At 36.2% G+C, this 20,344-nt stretch overlaps 1 protein-coding gene across 7 annotated transcripts in view; it reads right to left on the reverse strand.

The window, feature by feature from the left end:
- CSNK2A2IP (casein kinase 2 subunit alpha' interacting protein) overlaps positions 1-20,344 on the reverse strand; it is a 112,459-nt gene that overhangs the window by 22,677 nt on the left and 69,438 nt on the right. For 4 of the 7 annotated variants that reach the window (XM_070597350.1, XM_070597351.1, XM_070597355.1 and 1 more), the window contains one exon: positions 10,688-10,842. The gene's annotated coding sequence lies outside the window, so the exon portion shown is untranslated. Of the gene's footprint in view, positions 1-6,226; positions 6,316-10,687; positions 10,843-20,344 lie in introns of all 7 variants that reach the window. The other 3 variants (XM_070597352.1, XM_070597353.1, XM_070597356.1) reach the window with 1 other exon arrangement.

Below are 20,344 nucleotides of genomic sequence, written 5' to 3' on the forward strand. Positions count from 1 at the left end.
AGAATCATTACATTCTTCCCAGAAGCCCGTCAATGAACGTCATCTCACATCAGGTTAGCCGGAATCAGATGGCTTGTCCATTCCTAAACGACTTTTTGTTCAGAAAGTTGGGATTACCAAAACAGGCTTATCTATTCAACTTCTAGCCTCTGAAGTTGAGAACAAAATAGGTTTTGGCATTTGGCTGAACAGAGGAGGGATGGACACTTCAACAATATTGGGAATATTCCACAATAGTCATTTAAGAAGTGGGAAGTGGGGTGGAATGGATACTGTAGGCAAACAACAGAACCTGCTTGGAATTCTGCTTTCTGAGGTGAACTCACCTTCCCATTAGCGTCCCTGGGCCCTGATCTCCTCTTAGACCACATCTGAGATGGGGCTCAATAGCTCTGACAGCCCTTTTCCTTTTAGGTGAAGTTTGGTGATGTAGGATTTGCCTTAAAGAGTGAATTTTTGAGGATTTTATCAGTCAGCCTTGGGGTTTCTTTGGCAATAAAGAAATTCATAAATACCTTAACAGGCTTTGGTCTTCCTCTAATTCCACAAGCTAGTATCTAAGGCCAAAGTGATTGCCATAGTTTTGAATCTTTAAACTTCTGTGCCCCATCAGACAGAAGCTTGTATGAGCTGCTCCTCTCCCTGAATCTCTGCCTTGAAGGAACAGTAAAAGTAGCTTTGGGGAGGAATTCCCCACCTGGAGCCTGTTTTTGCAGGTTTTAACTGTTTTTTCACAGCAACTCGGATTGCTCTTTTCAGGAAGAGAATGATTCAGAGAAGAGGCTTGTTAGAGACTTGGGAATTTAAGATTGTTTTTCCTCCAGTCAGGGCTCTTATTTCTCTGTCTTTAGTGACCCTAACTTTAGCTTGGAGAATTCAGCTTTCCCTTCTGACAGATTACGCTGTAGTACAAAGGAGATTCATAAAAAGTTAACACATAATTACTCTTAGTGGTAAGATTTTAAGATAGTTTATTTTTTACTTTACTGTTTTTTCCCCAAATGAGCTTGTACGTATTTTGAAAAATTTTATTCAATTCTTTATGCAATAAATTTCAGATAGATGATAGATAGGTTTCATATTTTCTATTTCTGCCTATATGTATTATATATGTAATTTAATTAATTTTAAGTTAAATAGAAATCAACTGAAATATGAAATTAAATAAGTTACTGACCCTTAGATAAATATTTTTCTTGGCAATAAATATCCTTTCCTAAAGCCTTCTTTTAAATTTAAAAATTGTGAAAATATTAAATGGTTGGGGTCACTAGTGTGTGTTTCTTTTAAGGTATATATTTTGCAAATGAGCATAGTTTCGTTTTTCTGCAAAAATAAGATAAAATGTCTCATTAAAAATTAGGAGGCATCTCAATTGTCTAAAAAACAAAAAAACTATTTTTAATAAAAGTGTAAAAATTTTAGAGAAGCTGAAAGGACAGATGTTGTAATATAATTAAAATAGCCTATAAAAATAGCATGCTTCTAGAAGAAAAGACACCACATCAGAGGGAAAGGGTTAGAGCCTTATCCATTATAAATCCAAAGATATTTTACTAAATTACAGTCGGTGCTCTTTTCTCTCTTGAATCATCAATACCCAACAGCTTGTTTTTCTAAAAGCACGCCACATATTTTCTACATTTTTGGAACACTTTTTTTGGAGTTTTATCTTTCCCAGAATTTCCTATTGATTTTCATTTTACTTATTAGCAGAAGACACATGTCGCCAGCTCATGAAGAATTTCCAGGACCTAGTCATGTAATTTGTGTAAAGTTTCTAACTTTTCTCTAAAACCTCAAACTTATTCTAAGTTGGACCAATTTCTTACAAATTCACTGCATTTGCTGTTATTTTGGAATTTTATGTGTTATATTCCTGGATAACTTCCACTAATTCCTGAAGTCCAATTGTTATCTTTCTCAAATTGTTTTGGTAGAGTGCATCTTGAAATCCTTTTTCCAAAATTTTGAAGTCCCAGCTTTATAATCTCCTACCATTCAGTATTGCTAATATGAAGTCTAAATAGACTTTTACATGGTCATTGCTGCATTTATTAATAAAACATATTGTTTTTCTGGAAGCGTTTGAACTTTCTCAGTCTTTGGAGGCCTGTAACGTCACTATCACGTGGCTGAGCAGCGCGGAGGGAAGGACGAGTGCTGTGAGGCTTTTCCCCACATTGTTTGGATTCGTCGCTGTTATTTAATTTCTCGAGTTGCTCCTGTCTGTTAGTTTGACTTCTAAAAATTAGGAAATTCCTCTTATATTTACTCTTCTCTATTGATTTTACTTTCTCCTTCTGAAATTCTTACCAGCCTCATATTGCATCCTCTATGCTTGGCCTCCATTTCTCTTGTCTGTTCTGCTTCTCTGTATCTTTGTCTCTCCTCTGTAACAGATTTTTCAGCCCTTCTATTGAATGTGACTCTTCAGCAATTGCTTATTAATTTTTAGGAGCATTATCTTGTTATATAAGAGATACATACAAATTACGTACATACAGACACATGTAGATGTGTATATATATGAGTGTATGTATGTATGCAGATATATGGCAGCTTTTTCTTGTTCGTAGACACAATATCCTCTCAAACCTCTCTTATGGGAGTAGTTAAAACCAGTTGAAAGGTGCAGCGCTGAGCAGTGAGGAGTCTCTCTATCCTTCATTGAAAAATTAGTCATGTATGTAAAGTAGTAGCAAATTAAGATGTCAAACTGCCATGTCTTGTAGAAAAAGTCTTAGAATATGCACCTATAAAGGCAAGAGTTTAGAGGTCTATTTAGAAGAATGTCAAGCTCTAACGAGATTGGTGAATTCCTTGAAACCTTCACAAAGGCATACTAGAAAACGATAAGCTTTAGCCCAAGCTGTTACATTTGAAACCAAAAGTTATGGAGAACATAGTCTTGTTCAGAGAGCCAGCATCTAAATAGCTAGACCGAGTATCAGATCATTTTGAGGTGTGCAAATGATGCGTTCTTTGCCCTACATTAAAGTTAGTGTAAGCCAAGTCACAGTGATAAAAAGCACAGCAGGAGATAAGCCTGAGAAAGAGAAGAGCCAGTGAAGTGGGAAAAGGGACCCTCACTCAGGCACTTCCCAGGTTCTTCCTGTTGGATTCCTTAATCAGGTTCTGCTGGGCACCACCTGCCTAAGAAAGTAAACAACATCAATATGAAGACTCAAGTCTTGGTACAGAGCTTAGAGCCAAATCGCCCCATTGCCCCATCGTCTCATTGCCCCAGCTCTCTGTGTAACAAGCAGAAGCTAAGGATCATGCGATAAGCAAAGAGCCAAGGCTCATGCTGGAGACTTTTTAGGTGATGACTGCATTTAAGAACCATATTTGAACAGAACTATGGTATTGGTTATTAGCCATTGGCCTATGGAATCAAAGAATACAAACAAAGCATGAGCCTACTGAGGTTGTTATAAGAAGTGTGGCACAAATGAAACCCCAAAGCTAAAATCCAGGGCCAATATTTGCTAAACCCTCAACAGATGCTCTGACCAAAGGAGAGGTAAGCTATACCATGGTTATGATTTCAAAGGAGCTAATTATTTTATAAATTGCTTAAATGCATACAAATATTATACTTCTCTGCAGATTTTGTTAGTTAATTACTATGTTCCAATTAATTTAGAAATATAAATGCAGATAATAAAAAGGAAACAAGTTAGAAACACCTAGTCTGATCCTATGTCTCACAGATGAGGGTGCTAAGGTTCATTTGATTATGTCCTCTGCCAGACATCCTATGTTCTAAGTAGTTGCATATTGAGCTCTCAAAATCTGCTTTTTCAATTTCCAATGTAGTTTTAACCATGCTATTTCCAACAAATCCTTGATTCATTCCCTCCTTACCTATATGGACTAATGCATAAAGAGCATAAGAATGACTTTGTGATCTTGTTCCAGCACAGATTCCATTCAGTAAGTCCAGAGTAGGGTCTGAGAATCTGCATTTTTAAGCAGCCCTCAGCTGCTGTTGCTGCTGTGGGTCCCTGGACCACATGTTAAGTAGCAAAGCTGTGAAACATTCAGTCTTCTTGCATTTACACAGACACCTTATGTAGACATTTAGAAAGTCATTTTAACTCTGACCTCTAGGGCAACCTTTACTATATTTATAATGTAAGCATAAGCAAGTTTTTAAATATTCTTGATTTTCATAGTTTTGCATAATTATCAAGAAACAACATTTTAGGAATTCCTTTGTGTTTTTTTCTTTGAAGAAAAGACTGCTTTCACTTACAAGTAGGCATCTGTCATGTGAAAATATTTAGAATGTTTACTATGAAAATTTAATCCATATATTTTTGTTCCTTTGCAGCAACTAGCAAATTACCCTCACAGTGTGTGTGTAGAATAAATGAAAGTTCAGTGAATGCATCGCTCAACTTCTCAAGACTTCAGCTTCTTCATTGGGTAAAATCAAGACTCTTAACCCTGGCCTACAAAGACATGTAGCATAACAAAAGGAGGGAAAGTCTGGAAGCCAGAAACTTAGGTTGGAGTTCTACCAAGCAATCTTGCTGAAAAAGCAAACTCTGTGTCTCCAAACGGGTATCTGGAAAGTACAGATTTCATAGCATTTTGAATATTAAATGAGATAAGAACTATGTCAATGTGTTGTAAAACTGAAAGTATCACACAAATGCTTATTATACTGCTGCTCCTCCTACAAGTAATACTACTATGGCACTATTGTTACTTCCATTTCGTAGCAATTAAACAGCTTTCATTATGTCTGGTTTCTTAGACCATTCAACACAGTAGCATTATCGTTGAGAGAAGATATTTTCTAAAGTCATGTTTCTATATCATTATAGAATGGACCAAAAAACTGAGTTCACTGAATGAAGTCAATCTCAATTTATATTTAGGATATCTTACTGGTGATATCAATATCTAAAATTACAATTTAAAGAATCAAAGTATAACATGTTAATTCCAACTATTTATTTTTATTACTTATTTAGCTTTGCACAAGTCTTAACATTTGGAAAGAAAGAAGAGCGTATCTTACTTTGCTTTTAATCCATATTGATACAAAACAGAGAGAGAAGCCTGGTTTATTCAGAATATTAGATGTCACAGAGACCTAATTACAGTTGATTTAAACAGCATTAATAAGTTATTTTCAAATATAAATCAACTTTATCATGTATGTTATAATACAGTTGTTACTAATCTCCAGGAAATGTGATTTTTCTGATTATGATTGTATGGTGTATAATTTTTCTTAATTAAATACATAATATTTAAAACTAGAAGAATAATTTTGGAAATAACTAAAGTAATACTTCTGAAATGAAACATTAATTATTTGCTTCTATGTTTACAAATTTTCATAGGAAGTTTCTGTTTTAACGTTTAGATTTATTCTAAGAAGAACTCAAAAATATAACATGCATTTGAAACCCCCACATTTGCATCGTCTGCCTCTTTAGAATCATTCCGTAAGCTGGAAACATTTTTCAGTTCTCCATCTCTTGTATGACCTTCTCCTTAACATGTTACATCATTATACTTCTTTAAGTTTATGTGATAGGATTTGCACATGCGGGCAAACTTTTGTTAAAAGTTGTGGCTAAATAAATAATTCATGAGGTCATAACTGGTAAACTGGTAAACACTACTTTCTCATACACCAAATATGGGAAGCCATGTTCCAATAATTGTATGTTCCTGAATTTGCTTTCCTTCACTGAGAAGAGTTAAAATAAAAAAGCAGGCATAGGTCTATGGAAAAGACAATAGCAGAGTGTTGCATACTTTGGGATAATGATATTAAGAAAATGATGGAACTTCTCCCAGTGATGTTCTGACACACAATGACATTTTTATTTTTTATTTTTTTATTTTTGAGGAAGATCAGCCCTGAGCTAACATCCACCACCAATCCTCCTCTTTTTGCTGAGGAAGACTGGCCCTGAGCTAACATCCGCACCAATCTTTCTCTACTTTATATGTGGGATGCCTGCCACAGCATGGCTTGATAAGCGGTGTGTAGGTCCACGCCCATGATCCAAACCAGTGAACCCCAGACTGCCGAAGTGGAACGTGCAAACTTAACCACTGCGCCACCAGGCCAGCCTTAAATTTTAATTTTTAAAGCACTTATGACTAGTTAAAGTTGCAATTGTTAGTACTTTTTTAACTGTTTCTTTCAGTTTTCATCCCTTTTGAGTTGCCCTTCGACTCTAAAGGTTTGTACCTTCAGGAGGAGTAAAACATTGTGCAGGTCACAGTATCCCAGACAGTGAAGTCCGTGCTACAGCAGTTCTTGACTCAAGCTCATCAACACTGTACAAAAAGTGCTCAAGGGTTATTTCTGTGAAATGTGCTACAGGCACATGTAGTCCAACTAATGCTATTGCAATTTAACTCAGAGAAAAATATTTCAGAACAAGGGTTATTGACTCAGTTAGCAAACATACATTCATTCAGTTAAACAGTGTGAAAGTCATTCATAGGAAAGTTAGGCCTGGAACTAAGTTTAGAAGTAGACACAAGTAAGGGCTGAAATTCTGTGCATAATAGATGAGTAAGAATTGAAAGGAAGAGTTAGGCGAATAGAGTAGAGTTGAAATGGGCAGAAAAGAGCCATCAAGATGGTAATAGTAGTCAGGCCTGTATCTATTAATAAAGCCAATGAGAAGTTCCCCCATATTAAGTAGCCAAAATGATATTAACAACAAAGATTCTAGTACGTGATTTTAAGTTTACTTGTTTGTTTTTTCCTGGTGAATTATGTGTACACTCCCTTTCCCTGAGAAGAAATAGAAGTTCTATACAATAAATAAAGTTCTAGTACATGCAAAGATTCATTTTTATAGTTATTTGGTCAAGTAAAGAGTGGATAGGCAGAATATAAGCCATAAAGTAAAAATTCCAAGATAGTAGCAAAGAACAAGAATTTAGTGGAAGTGGAAAATAAAAACCAAAGGTGACTATGATAAAGAGAGCCCTTAAAAAGTCCATGGGATGCTCCACAGGGAGATCAGAATTCACGGTAAATTTATGTGGAACCGAAGTGTGTGATTTGCTTAACTGAATTTTGAGTCCAAATCAAGCTTTAAATTTTGAGAAATATAAAGTTCCTCCAAGAATTAGTTCAACCCTTTATTATGACAGAGAAATAAGAATCTCCAAAAATAAATCCTCTCCAACATTGTTTGGGGGCTGAAGCCAAACAAAGAAACAGACAACATCCAGATTGCAAGGGAAGAAGGAAAACTGTCTTTATTTGCCAAAAACATCATCCTGTATATAGAAATCCCAAGGAATTCACAATAAACTACTAGAACTAATAAACAAGGTTAGCAAGAATACAGGATACAAGATCAACATCAAAATCAATTTTATTTCTATATTCCAGCAATGAACAATCAGAAAATGAAATTAATAAACAATTCCATTAACAATAGCATCAATAAGAATAAAACATGTAGAAATCAATTCAACAGGAAATGGGTAAAAATTGTACACTGGGAACTACAAAATGTTGGTAGGAATATTAAAGATAAAAATCAATGGAGACACATTTCATGTTCATGAATTGAAAGACTTAATATTTATTTTCGAGATGGCAATTCCCTCCAATTGATCTATAAGTTCAATGCAGTCTGTATAACCCCTTCGTTATTTCCTACTGAAAAATTAAACTCAAAATCTACAGAAAGAGTTTTTCTCCCCCAGTTCTTTTCTTCTCAGTTCTAGTGAGAGGATTTCTCATGGCCTGGTGAAGTCTAAGCTCCTCCTTCAGCAGCTACAGCTGACTTAGCTCCCTATCAACTCAAAGATGCTTAATTCAATGAATATTTTCTCATTTGACATGTCCAGGGTATAATGGGTCAAATGGACTTATAAAATTACTTTAGTACCAGCTTCAGGAGAGCAGACTGAGAACTTATAAGTACTCTAGAACAAGACATGTCTGTTACAGCAGCTTGTGCATCCCTTATGCACTGTGAGTCTCAAGACAAGGCAGCATTTTCAGCACCCACTTATCCTTAAAACCCATGACTCGTCAGACAATAGTAACAGCAGTTCAAAGCTATCCAGGAAAGACTGAGGGACAAGAATTGGGAGGAAGCAGGGATAGAAAAAGACAAAAAGGAGACAAAAATTGAAAACAATCTTGATTACAGCTTTACCAAGATGCTGGTAAGGTTAAAACGCACTTGAGAGAAATATCCCAGTAAGAGGTTAATTGTGACACTCTCCTTCTACATTCTGGGAAAAAAAATTGTAAACCGCTCTCTTTTTCGAAGCGTCGCACGTAAAGCATGCTGTCTTTGGGAGAGAGGAGAGTGCCGGCTACAAGAGCTCGTGGAAACATGTCAGGTTGCTGCAGGTCGTAGGCACTCAGATTCTTGTCTATAAAATGGGATTCTTCTGTGCTATAGGGACCTGTTCTGCTGCTGGGGCCCATTTCATCTACACCTTGCCGCCAAATAGAGTCCCCTGATCTGCCACAGAGCCTCCCAAGTCTGTGCAGTGAGGCGAAGGAAGCTTTTAATTTCTTGTAAGCTTGGTCTTCCTTTATTACAATTTAGAAGAGGCCACAGCAACAGGGAGGAGACCAAAGGTGAAACAACAAACATTAGTGTGAAATCTCATTCCTATTTCTAATGCAAAAGAAATCAAGGGAGAAAACAGGATCATAAGAGGGAAATATTATAAGAAAAAGTAAATGTTGTTAAAAGCCATAAAATTCATTTCTGAAGTGAGAAACAGGGACGGGGAGACAGAGAGCCCCTGCTCACCAGGCCGCATGGAATCTACCAGAACACTTTGCTTTCCTATTCGGAGAATGAAACCCAACATTGATTTGAGAATTTCCCACACTAACAATGAGACTATTCTGTCAGAAAAAGTGAGGGTGTAGTTACATGTGCCTCCCCTTATCCAATACCATTTTTTGTAATAAACTATATAAGACCCCAAAATAGAACACTAAGATATCACCCACAATTATTTTGGACCACAAGTATTAGACTTGAGGTTATTATTCAGTTCCTAATATTCTTTTGTGATTGATATCTTGAAAATCAAAGAGAATGTTACTTTTTAAATGTTTGAATTTGTCCAACAAGTAATTATTGAGCACATGCTCAACTGAGTACCAGACAGTGAGTGATGGACGCAAAATAGTAAGCAGAAACTCAGACAGACGGGATGCCCTGCCCTCATGGAGTTTACTGTCTAAACTCTTCAACCAGCTCTAATGTTTAAAACTAAACTCAACAGTTTACGTTTCTGTCCTAGAGGTTCAGATAGATGGAAATTCACTTGCATTGTGTTTTATTGTTTTTGTTATTTGTTTTCAAATTTACTTTCAAATGGATACAAGTCATTATAAATGTTATTTATAGAAAAACGCCTCATGAAAGTCGGTTGTAAAACTTATGCTTTTAAAGGAACATTGGTCAGAAACGCTAACTTCAAATGTGTGACCTGCAGAGCTCTCCAGGGCCTGTTCGCCTGCTAGGATGCCTTCTTGCCTCCATTCACGTGCAGCAGAAGAAGACCAAAATCAGGGAGAAATGGTAGACCAAATATTTGTTGTTTCTTAGATATGTAAAAAAATTTTACTCTAAAATTCGTCTACATCAAATTAGCAACTGCTTTTTCTGGAATGATACCTACTTTGTTCTTTCTGATACAGCAATTAAGCTGATAGCATTTTTAAATGTTTAATTCCAAGGCAGTATGTCTGTTTTTATTTTGTTTTATTTTTGTAGGATTGCTTTTAGGTTGTGGGTGTGGAAAAATCTTTATTTCCACATGAATGAGAAAATCTCATTAAAACCACAAAAGCAAGGGGTTACTAAATTGACATTGTCTTGTAGGAGAGGAGCAGAGAACTGGCTGGGTGTTTGTTGGTTTCTTTCTTTTTTCTTCTTGAGGAAGATTAGCCCTGAGCTAACATCTGCCACCAATCCTCCTCTTTTTGCTGAGCAAGATTGGCCCTGAGCTAATATCCATGCCCATCTTCCTCTATTTTATATGTGGGATGCCTGCCACAGCATGGCTTGATAAGCAGTGTGTAGGTCCGCACCCAGGATCTGAACAGGTGAACCCTGGACCACAGAAGCAGAACATGTGAACTTAACCACTGTGTCACAGAGCTAGCCCATGTTAGTTTGTTTTTACGAGAAAGATAAACAACCAAGACATCCATGGTTATGTTTAAGAACAGAAATTAAAAGATTTTTTAATCAGACTAATAAAGACACAAGAAGTGAAAAGGAGAAAGAAAAATGAGAATGAAATGAGAAAAGGGGAATGAAAAAAGTCAAATAGATGAACATACAGGAAGATAAGGGAGAAGTGAGTGCTCTGACGATCACGGCACCCAGAATGTCAGAGATACAGCTACAAACATATGGGTGTAAAGGAAGACCCTCAAACACGTCAAAACCAACCCACGGAGAGCCATGAAGAAAAAACAAATGTACACACACAGACATGCACTCAAACGTACAAGGAAATATTAAGAAAAAGCCCTAAAGACTGATGCAGACACATATAGTCAGATGTAGAGACATAATACTTTGCTAATTTAGGAATTAAATAGCACATGGATTCTTAGTACTGCTATGCTATTATATTTATACTTTAAATACTGTTAGAACATTATTTACATTTTTTCTAAGAAAAATATACAGACCTTTGAATAAAATTGTTTCTAGGACAGGTTCTGCTAAAAGTTGTCCTTATAAGGAAGCTTACGACACTGCTAAGGGCAAATCCTGATGGCTTTTGGGAGTTGTGATGTGTTGGTGGAGATCAGTTTCTTGATAGAAGGTGAGAACTGCTGTCTGTCTGTAAAAGAAAAACAATTTTAAAGTACTGAATATATGAAATAAAGTGATACCAACTAAGTAGAAACTTTGAATGTAGCAAGACAACTGCTGTTGTCGATGCAGACAGTGTGCCTGGGGAGTTATGGTGGCACTAGGTGAACTCCGTGGAGGGGCTCCCCATATACACTCATATCTCCAACACTGGAAGAAGGAACCAGGACGTGGACACGACGACTTTGGGCATAATCATAAAAAGGGCTATTTCCCACTGATTAAGGATAGAAGTTTTGGAGAAATAAAGAACAGTGTGCAAATCAGGTGCATCTAATGCTAAGGAAGAAAGTGAAACAAGGAGCTAAGACGTCTTCTGAGACAAGAGGAGGAAAAAGGACATGTTCAATGAGATAAGTTCTAAATGTACCCTGCACGAAGAGAATATGCGTTCTCTTTAAATATATTTCCTAGTGTTTAAATTTGAGGGTTTTAATAATAATTTTTATTCAAAATTTTTAACCTTTATGTCAGACGTTTTGCATATGACTTTGTGCTTTCTCCAACTTCTATTACATACGTTGCGCCCTATATAAATCAAGAAGAGATCATTTCAGATCGGACCAAACATTTCTTTCGTTGGCCCCTACCAAATCATGCTGTAGTCTTCTTAATTCATCCTTTCGTATCTGTCATATACTCACATGTCGTAACCCAAGGACGCAGCCCTGGGTCTGGGCACTGAATATGACTTAAATATAGGTCTTACTTCTCCAGGATTTTGCACTTCACTCTCCCTCTAAATTATCTTAGGTTGCCCTCATAAAAGAATCTTCTCCTGATTAATTTTTGCTGTAGAGTTTTTATGAATGTTTATCCCCACTTGTTTCATAATAAATAATGAAAATATAGCTTATTGTTAATCATTGAGCATGTAAGTTTTATAAATCTCATTTCAAACACCTTTTTTGAGGAAATGTCCAGTGCTTTAACTTTTGTGCAGAAGTGGTATACAGATTTCACATCACATGACAGCTGACTCATTAGTCATGGCTGCCTGAAATGCTGTGTTGAGAAAGATTTTGGCTAATCAGCTGCCAAGGACTATTAGGAAGGCCTGCCTTGGGCGCGGGAAGGACAGAGTGGTAGCGTGGGCAGGAGAGGCCAGCCATCCAGTCTTATTGGTAAGTGACGACCCGACAGAAGATGAAAGGGTGTAGCAGTATTAAGCTAACCATTTATTAACCAACAATCATATTTTTTGAAACTTAATAAAACATCCCCACTAGTTAGAGAAGTGAGATGTCTCTCCATGAAAGTGCCTAATTCGAGGTGGAAGCTGCCAAGCGTGAGTTTTATGTTGGTGATGTTCTAAGGTGGATTGATCGCTCCAGTCCCTGGCTGCACGTTAGCCCTGCCTAGGAAGATATTAAAAGACACTAATGCCCAAGCCCCATCTCAGACTAATAAACTCTGAATTCCTCTGGGAGGGGCCCGGGCATGACCAGCATGTCTTAATTCCTTCCCAGGTGATTCTGATGCAGTGGGAGTGGGAGCGCATTGGGTTCCCTCCACCTTGATTCTGCGTGACCCCTGTAGAGCCTTCTGGACCTCAGAACAGCCTTTCAGCTGCTTGAAAAAGAATCTCAAACAGGACTTTAAAGGACAGACTTGACACTTCAACAAAAGAATTTTGTTGATGTTTGTTTTGTTATTGGGATTTATAAACGTTCTCTTTGCCATTAAGTTTTCTCCATATTCAAGAGAAAAAAATTTAAAACACAAATAAACAATAATAATGAGCCAAATGGCTAATATTAAATAACATTAATCTTAGAATTTTACTTCCTTTCCTCTCACCTGCCCTTGTTAACTAAGGCTAATTGTAACTAGTAGAATTGGATTTTATGCTGGGCTAAATGTTGCAGAAGAGTAGAGGATAAAGGTGCAGAAATGGGCATTCGTGTGTGCGCACACATGCACTCACACACGCACACACACAGGGACCTTCAGTTCCCTGGAGAGATTTGGATGTTGTCAGTGGTAGCATAATGACAGTCCTAAGTATTAAAATTCCTCTTCTGTGCAGAGTGCTTTTACAGTGAGCGCCGACAGGCACGCATATGTTAACTGCACCATGGACTTTTCCTTTTCTTTTAAAATGAAATTCTTGGGCCACCCCAGTGGCACGTACCCTCTCACATGTTCCAAAGGAATTACCAATAAATTCTAGTTTCGTAAGAATTCTAATGCCCTAAAGATAAATTTCATTATTCAGTTTGGTCAAGAGATTTCCTTACACCTACCTACGACTACAAAATCTACTACGGGGTCAATTTCTCATATTTTTAAAATACATAATCATATTTTCACCAATTCTGAAATTCTTAACTGTATCACAAAGACGCTGTGATTAAATATTGTTAATTTGAAAATATTTCCCACATTTTCTTTTAGGTCTCAAGGAGGGCTAATCCTTGATGTTTAAGAAATAATTTCAAATGGTCTATTCTACCATGCATGTGTAAATATACACTTGTTTTAGCAGTACAAGTTGAAATGTTGCACGGTCTAACATGGGCCTCCGTGGATCATTAAAAATGTCACCTAGACAAGAGCTATGGTATAGAAAAGAAAAAGGGCTCTTTTATGTGTTTCAGGAAGAAGAACTAGGATTACTGGGTGACAGCTACATGGAAGCAAATTTGAGGTCAATATAAATAGAACGAACAAGGGCAGCTGACTACAAATGGGCCACCTTGTTCAGCATGCCTCTTCCACTTGTGGTTGGTTCTCGGTATGTCCAATCTGGGAATTCACCATCTTTGAAAATAAAGCTACAAATGGACGGTGATATAAAGCTGAGAAGCTCCCAGTCTGCTCCCCATCCCACAGAGAGAGTGTCAAATACTCATTCTCAGATCCAACCAAGCACTAGCCCAAGCAGAAGCCCTTTTGTTTCTCCAAAGGACATGCTGCCCTCCTAACCGCCAAGGAGAGATAATTAAATATTTGAATTTTTAAATGCTTACCCTTCCAGCTCTCAGGCAACCTTCTGTTGGGGCCAGATAACCAAGGAGAAAGTACGTGCTCAAATCTTTATCTCAGGGCACAGAGGCAGTGAAAAAGACCAAACATTAAAATACCAACAAATGTGGCTATTTATTGTGTAAATAAACTAAATTGCCTCCCTAGTTTTCTGTCATCACATTATTCCCTGTGCTTCAGTGAGTGAAGCATATAAATTAAGGGCAGGTCTCTTTTAGTTAAAAAAAAAAAAAAAAATATATATATATATATATATATATATACACATATAATATAATCTATGTCTAGTAATCCTAAATAATGCCACTTAGTTTTGATCCTGTTTACAAGAAAAAAAATTTTGTTTGATGTAAAGGGCACTGAATAATTTACGAAATATTTAATAATACAGAAACCTGGGGAGAATTCAGAAAGCCACACATGGGACTGTAATGTATGTTCATACCTTACCATTCCATATGAGCCCATACACTGAAAACTGTTAGCACGGGCAATTAAAAAGGAGAAATGCTGCCTAATTTAGAAACTAAGCAAACAAGAAAAGTTGCTCTTACTGTGAGTGACAGAATAACAGCTTTTTAATCAAGCAATTTGAATTGCAAGAACTTTTCTTGAAAAAAACTAATGGGTTAGGATTTACAGTTATGTTGTCTTAAACTGAGCATCATTCCCTCTATGCACAGAAGCTGCTGACAAGGAGTCAATGTATTAAGGATGATAGATGGCTATGATTCAGTGATACAGTATAGCAAGTGTCTTGGGAGCAAAGACCTTGTAGAAGTATAATAATTTCCAGCAAACTCAAAGCTGTAACAATGTATTATTGGTCTCTCCCTGTCTCTTAATTTTAATGCTACCTTGATGTGTTTATCTGAGGTTTGAGAATGCTATTGGGTCTCCTTTTGTCATCTATGTGCTGAACTCAGGCCCATGAATCTATAGGGAATAATCTGATTCACTAGGAAGATACAAAAGCTGTACACAAAGAGCAACTGCAAGTGACGTTTCCTTGCCCCTCTCATTTCCATTGCTCTGTGACTGGCTGCAGCCTCCACCATCTCACTTTGTGTAAACCTTCCAGAGAGCAGCAAGGCCAAGCTCAGCTTCTGCCTTTCAAACCTGGGCCTAGACTCTTGTTGGGTCCTCTCGATGGAACTGAAGTTCTGATGGGAAAATATTACCCTCTCAGGTTGTCACACGTGCCAAAGCGATTCAGTTCAGGTTGTAGGGACAAAGGAAACATACCTCCAGAATCTGGCTTTAGGACTTGTAAAGCGGGCTGTATACATTAATGCATCACTTGAAGTCAGATGAACTTTGCAAGGAATTATACCCAGAGTGCCTCACAGGTCTATGAGGATTTAATGAGATTACGTATTTAAATTGAACAGCTTAAAGTTTGACACAGATGATATGGAACAAATATTGCTTTCTCAGTACCTTTCCCACTCCTTCCCTACTTTCAATATTTCATTTAAAGATCACAGTACTCTTATTTAGGTAGTATTATTCTCAATTTACAAATGGGAAAATGGAAATTCAGAGAGGTTAAAGAAAATTTCCTCAAATCATACCATGATGAACATCAGAATCAGTTCTTACCCAAGCCCCTCTGATTGCACCACACCACTATATTTCTAATAAAATGTGACACCATATTCATTGTGTTCATCCTTCAGAGTCCTTCACAAAAAACAGAGAAACAGGGGGCAGTCAGGTGGCATAGTGGTTAGGTTCCCGTACTCCCTCGGCAGCCCAGGGTTCTTGGGTTTGGATCGAGGGCACAGACCTACACACCGCTCATCAAGCAAAAAGAGGAGGATTGGCAATGGATGTTAGCTGAGGGCCAATCTTCCTCACCAAAAAAAAAATAAATAAATAAATAGGAAAATAAAAGAGCAGGGAAACACCCTCACATGACACTGAACTCCTACTGTATCAGTACCTTGAGCTCATCTTCAGTATCAATTTTCTCTTTATAATCTGGACTAAGAAATAGAAATCATATTCCATTTTCAGAGAAGAACGTTGTTATGTTATTGGATATTTTATATCAGTAAATGAAATAATTGTGAGAAATTAAGGGGGAAAAAGAAAAAATTAACATCATCCATAATTCTACCATCTAAAAAACTACTGTTAATATTTTGTTACACAGCCTCCTATGTTTTTACATGAGTAAAAGTTTAAGCATTTATGTATTTTTTTATAAAATTAAGATCATACTGAACACTTTTGTTAGTAACCCTGACTTTTTCTTTTAAAAAAGTCACCTATAAATCTTTGAACACAATTTTTACTGAATCCACTGTTTCCTTATTGTATAGAAATTATGTAATTTACTTACTTAATGCCCTAACTGGGTCTATGATGGCTGTTTCTATCTTAATACTGTATTGACTAAGTGCCATTTACCATGCATTCATCATTTCCTCAAATCCTCTTAATTTTATAGGCATTATTTCATTGAATGCCTTCAATACTGCCAAGAGGCAGGCATTTTAAAAATTTTTTATTCTAAATATGAGGAAACCTAACCCAGAATCTATAATATTCTGCCTTTAAAAAAATACCCTGTTTTTAAAAATCTTCACAAGTACACTTTTACTGTTTCTGATTTTCTTAGGCTATGCTAGTACAAATTTACAAACAGTTTTCTCAAGATACTGTACTTTTATCAGCAGTTTGAGAGGATCTGTTTCCTTGGACTGCTTTATTATTTATAATTTTAGAGTATTTTATTAAACAAGAGGCAAAGTTTCTACCTTGGTATTGTATTTAAGGTCTTGCCTTTGATTATCACTGATAAAATCTTTGGTAGGTCTATTGGCCAAGTGTCTTTATTCCTCTGTCAATAACCTATTCATATTGTTTAATCATATTTCTATTAAGAAGGTCATCTTTTTCTTATTTCTCTTAAAATCTTCTTACATACTAACTTTATTAAGCATTTGTCACATATGTTGCAAATATTTGTCACTTCTGTGTTGGGGTTTGGAATTATTAATTAATCACGTTTTTCATTCCCTGTGTCACATATACATAAAAGTGCCTATGTATACATTTTTATTTTAAAAAACGTTAAATCCACTGAAAGTTTGAAAAAGCAGCACAGAAAATCCTGCATGATTCACCAACTGTCAATATACTGTCACACTTGCTATCTGTCTACAAACACAGACACACAGACACACACACACACACTTGCTTTTTGTCAACTCTTCCAAAGTAGTTTGTAGATATCATCACATTTCATCCCTAAATACTTCAGCATGCATCTCCCAAGAAGTGCAACATTATTTCCTGTGAAACTACAACATCATTACCACACCTAAGAAAATCAACAACAATAATATTATCCAACATCCATACACAAATTTTCTCAGTTATCCTCAAAGTATCTTTTTAGGACCCAGTAGTTCAGAGCATTTTACTTTTATGTCTCTTTAGTTTCCTCAATCTATAAAAGCTCTACCCTCCTTCCTTGGTCCTTCATGATATTGACTCCACAAAGGGTCCAGGTCAGTCAACGTGCAGAACATCCCACTTCCTAGATGTACCTGTTTTCTCATCATTAGATCTAGGTCAAACATGCCTGACAAGAGTACACACAGGAGATGAGGCATTCTTCCCAGTGCATTAAGTCATGAGTCAGTGTGTGCTAAATTAAAGTGAATTAAATTAAAGTCACATGGGGCAGATTGGGGTTAATATACTACGGGCTTTATTACCCAAACCATTCCCCCAGGAAAACTAGATTAAAGAACATTTATTTGAAAGTCACTAGAAGACTAGATCTTAAATGTTGTCAATGCAGAAGGAAATGATAAGTATGTGATGTGATGGAGGTGTTAGCTAACGCTGTGGTGGTCATCACACTGCCACATCAAAGTGTAATAAATCAACACATTGCACACCTTAAACTTACACAACGTTATATAGCAATTATATCTCAATAAAATAAAATGAATTTAAAATTTAAAAAAAAGAATATAGGCTGGACCCAGAGCCAAAATAGGAATGCCTACTTCTAGTCATTGAAATATACCAATTTAATCCACCCATCCTTCCATAAGTGGCTGAAAAATCACATACCATGTCCCCCAATCCCCACTCACAGCCATGTAGATTTCACAAATTTACAATTGAAAAAGCAGATTTGTATACCCAAGTTGTTTCAAGTATACTTATATATTTCCCAATAACTGAAATTTATCACAAAACAGAAATGAAGAAAGGCAATGTGTTCCTCCAAGGAGAGAAAGATAAAGATCAGGTCGCAAGGTGAGCAATCATCTTTGATCCAGTCACAAGAATGAGGTGAGCTATTCCTTCTCTATGAAAGGAATAAGGGTCCAGAAGGATGATCCAAACGCTATTGACATCTGGGGAATGAGCAGGAGAGCGTTCTGTATAGAAGGTAAGACCTACCTCCACAATATAGTGAACTATTGCTCTTTCATTTTATTCACAACAGAGTATCAAAATAGACACACACAGAAACTCATGTCTTTAATTTTATCTAGTCAGAGTGACCAATATATTATTTATGATTTCTTCCTTTCTCTTAATTCTAAACCATTACCCAGCCAAAGATAAATATTTATCATCTAATTGTTTATGACATTTTTTCATACCAAACTCTTTAATTCATTTCAAATTTATTTTTACATACAGGACATATTATATTGCCCTTTCTCTTGGAATATTCTTCTAGGAGTGTTGTTAAATAGAAATATATGTAAGCCACATATACAAGTTCATACTTTCTAGTCTTCCCAATAAAAAAATAGAGAAACACATTAAAATTACCTTAATAATATATTTTATTTTACCCAATCTTTCCAAAATATTATTTCAACATTTAATCCAGAAAAAGTAAATTAGTAGTATACATTCATGCTGAGCCCCCAGCCAGCAACCAAAACTTTATTACGTTTCTAGCCGGGGCAATCCCAGAAAAGGAAATCCCAGGTTGACAGGTCTGCTCTTGCCTGCTCTGCACAATATACCTGACCGCCAGCAAGATGACCCTTGGCTCCATGTAAACAAGATAACCGTGCTCTAACCAAGCAGCAAACTCCGGTGTCATCCTGGTTCCTGCTCACTCTGGTCTGTAAACCTTCTCCCTCTGTACAGCTCTTTGAGGTTCCTCTCTGTTATCCAGACTGGATACTTCCCAATTCATGAATCGCTAAATAAGAGCCAACTAATCGGAAACTTCCTTTTAACAATACTAAGTCTTTGAAATCTCGAGTGTATTTTACATTTACAAAACATCTCATTTCAGACACTAAATATTCCTCAGCAACACTTACTACATATTTAGATTGAATAAGTCTACAGTTGAAAAAGTAGATTCATGTACCCAAGTTTTCTAAACAAACTTAAAATTTTTCCAATAAGTGTTTTGAAATTGTTTTGAAACTAAACAATTAAAACTGCATAGAATTAAAAACTCACATCTTCAGTCACACAATCCACATTTCAAGTGCTCAATAACCACATGGGGCTAGTTGCTGTAGTGTCAGACAGGACTGTCTAGAGAATCCATATCTGCTTAGTGGCTGAGCAGAGATTCAACTTAGTGAATCTCTTTAGTATATAGTATTTGCTATATACTTAGTTTAATGGAACTCATAATCCAGGCTTACAAAAATTTAATCATTTAGGGGAGACAAGGCAGAAATTATGATGATAGATAGATGATACATCGATAGAAAAATTGATAGATAAATAGATAGACAGACTAAAATGTCTGGTAAATTTCCTGTCATTTGTAGACCTTATAGAATATTCAGAAATGGAAAAAGCAAGATGGCTTAAGTTTGTTTCGAAAGTAGGAGGAAGTTGATTTTTGTTCTGGGCCTCACAAAAACTATAACTTCAAAACACAATTTTCATCAGATCAGACCTCATTCTTTGATGTTTTACTCATTAGCATTAATAAAGAGAAAATTTTTATCCTCATTATGATAAAAAGTTATTTCTCTCATTCATTTAAAAATGAGCAGTAAATATAAGATTCAATTCTATATATAAAGAAATCTGCAATAAGTAATTTAAGGTAACAAGAACTTATTTTTCAATACTATACCACAAACATTTGTAATTTTAAACATTAATTACGTCTTGCCAAATCAGCAGTTAAAATGAGAAATAGCTTTATTTTTAAGACAACATGAACATTTTATTCCATTGTTACCTGCTTTGCTCCATCTCTTTGAGCATAACAAAAGTATTTTATAGATGAGAAATCTTGGGTACGCAAGTCAAGTGTTCATCACCAGAATCCATGCAATAAGCTACCACTGTGTAGGAACTCTTTGTGAAATTGACTTCTTGTTCTTAGAGACAGGAAGTAATCAAATGGCAGCATTCGACAACAACTAAATTCATACTTAGATTTCACATGTTACAATAATGGGAATGGGGGACCAGAAATGAAAATAAAATGACTAAACTTGTAGGAAATAATTTAT

The sequence above is a fragment of the Equus przewalskii genome, chromosome 27 (genome assembly GCF_037783145.1).
Source record: "Equus przewalskii isolate Varuska chromosome 27, EquPr2, whole genome shotgun sequence".
NCBI lineage: Eukaryota > Metazoa > Chordata > Mammalia > Perissodactyla > Equidae > Equus > Equus przewalskii.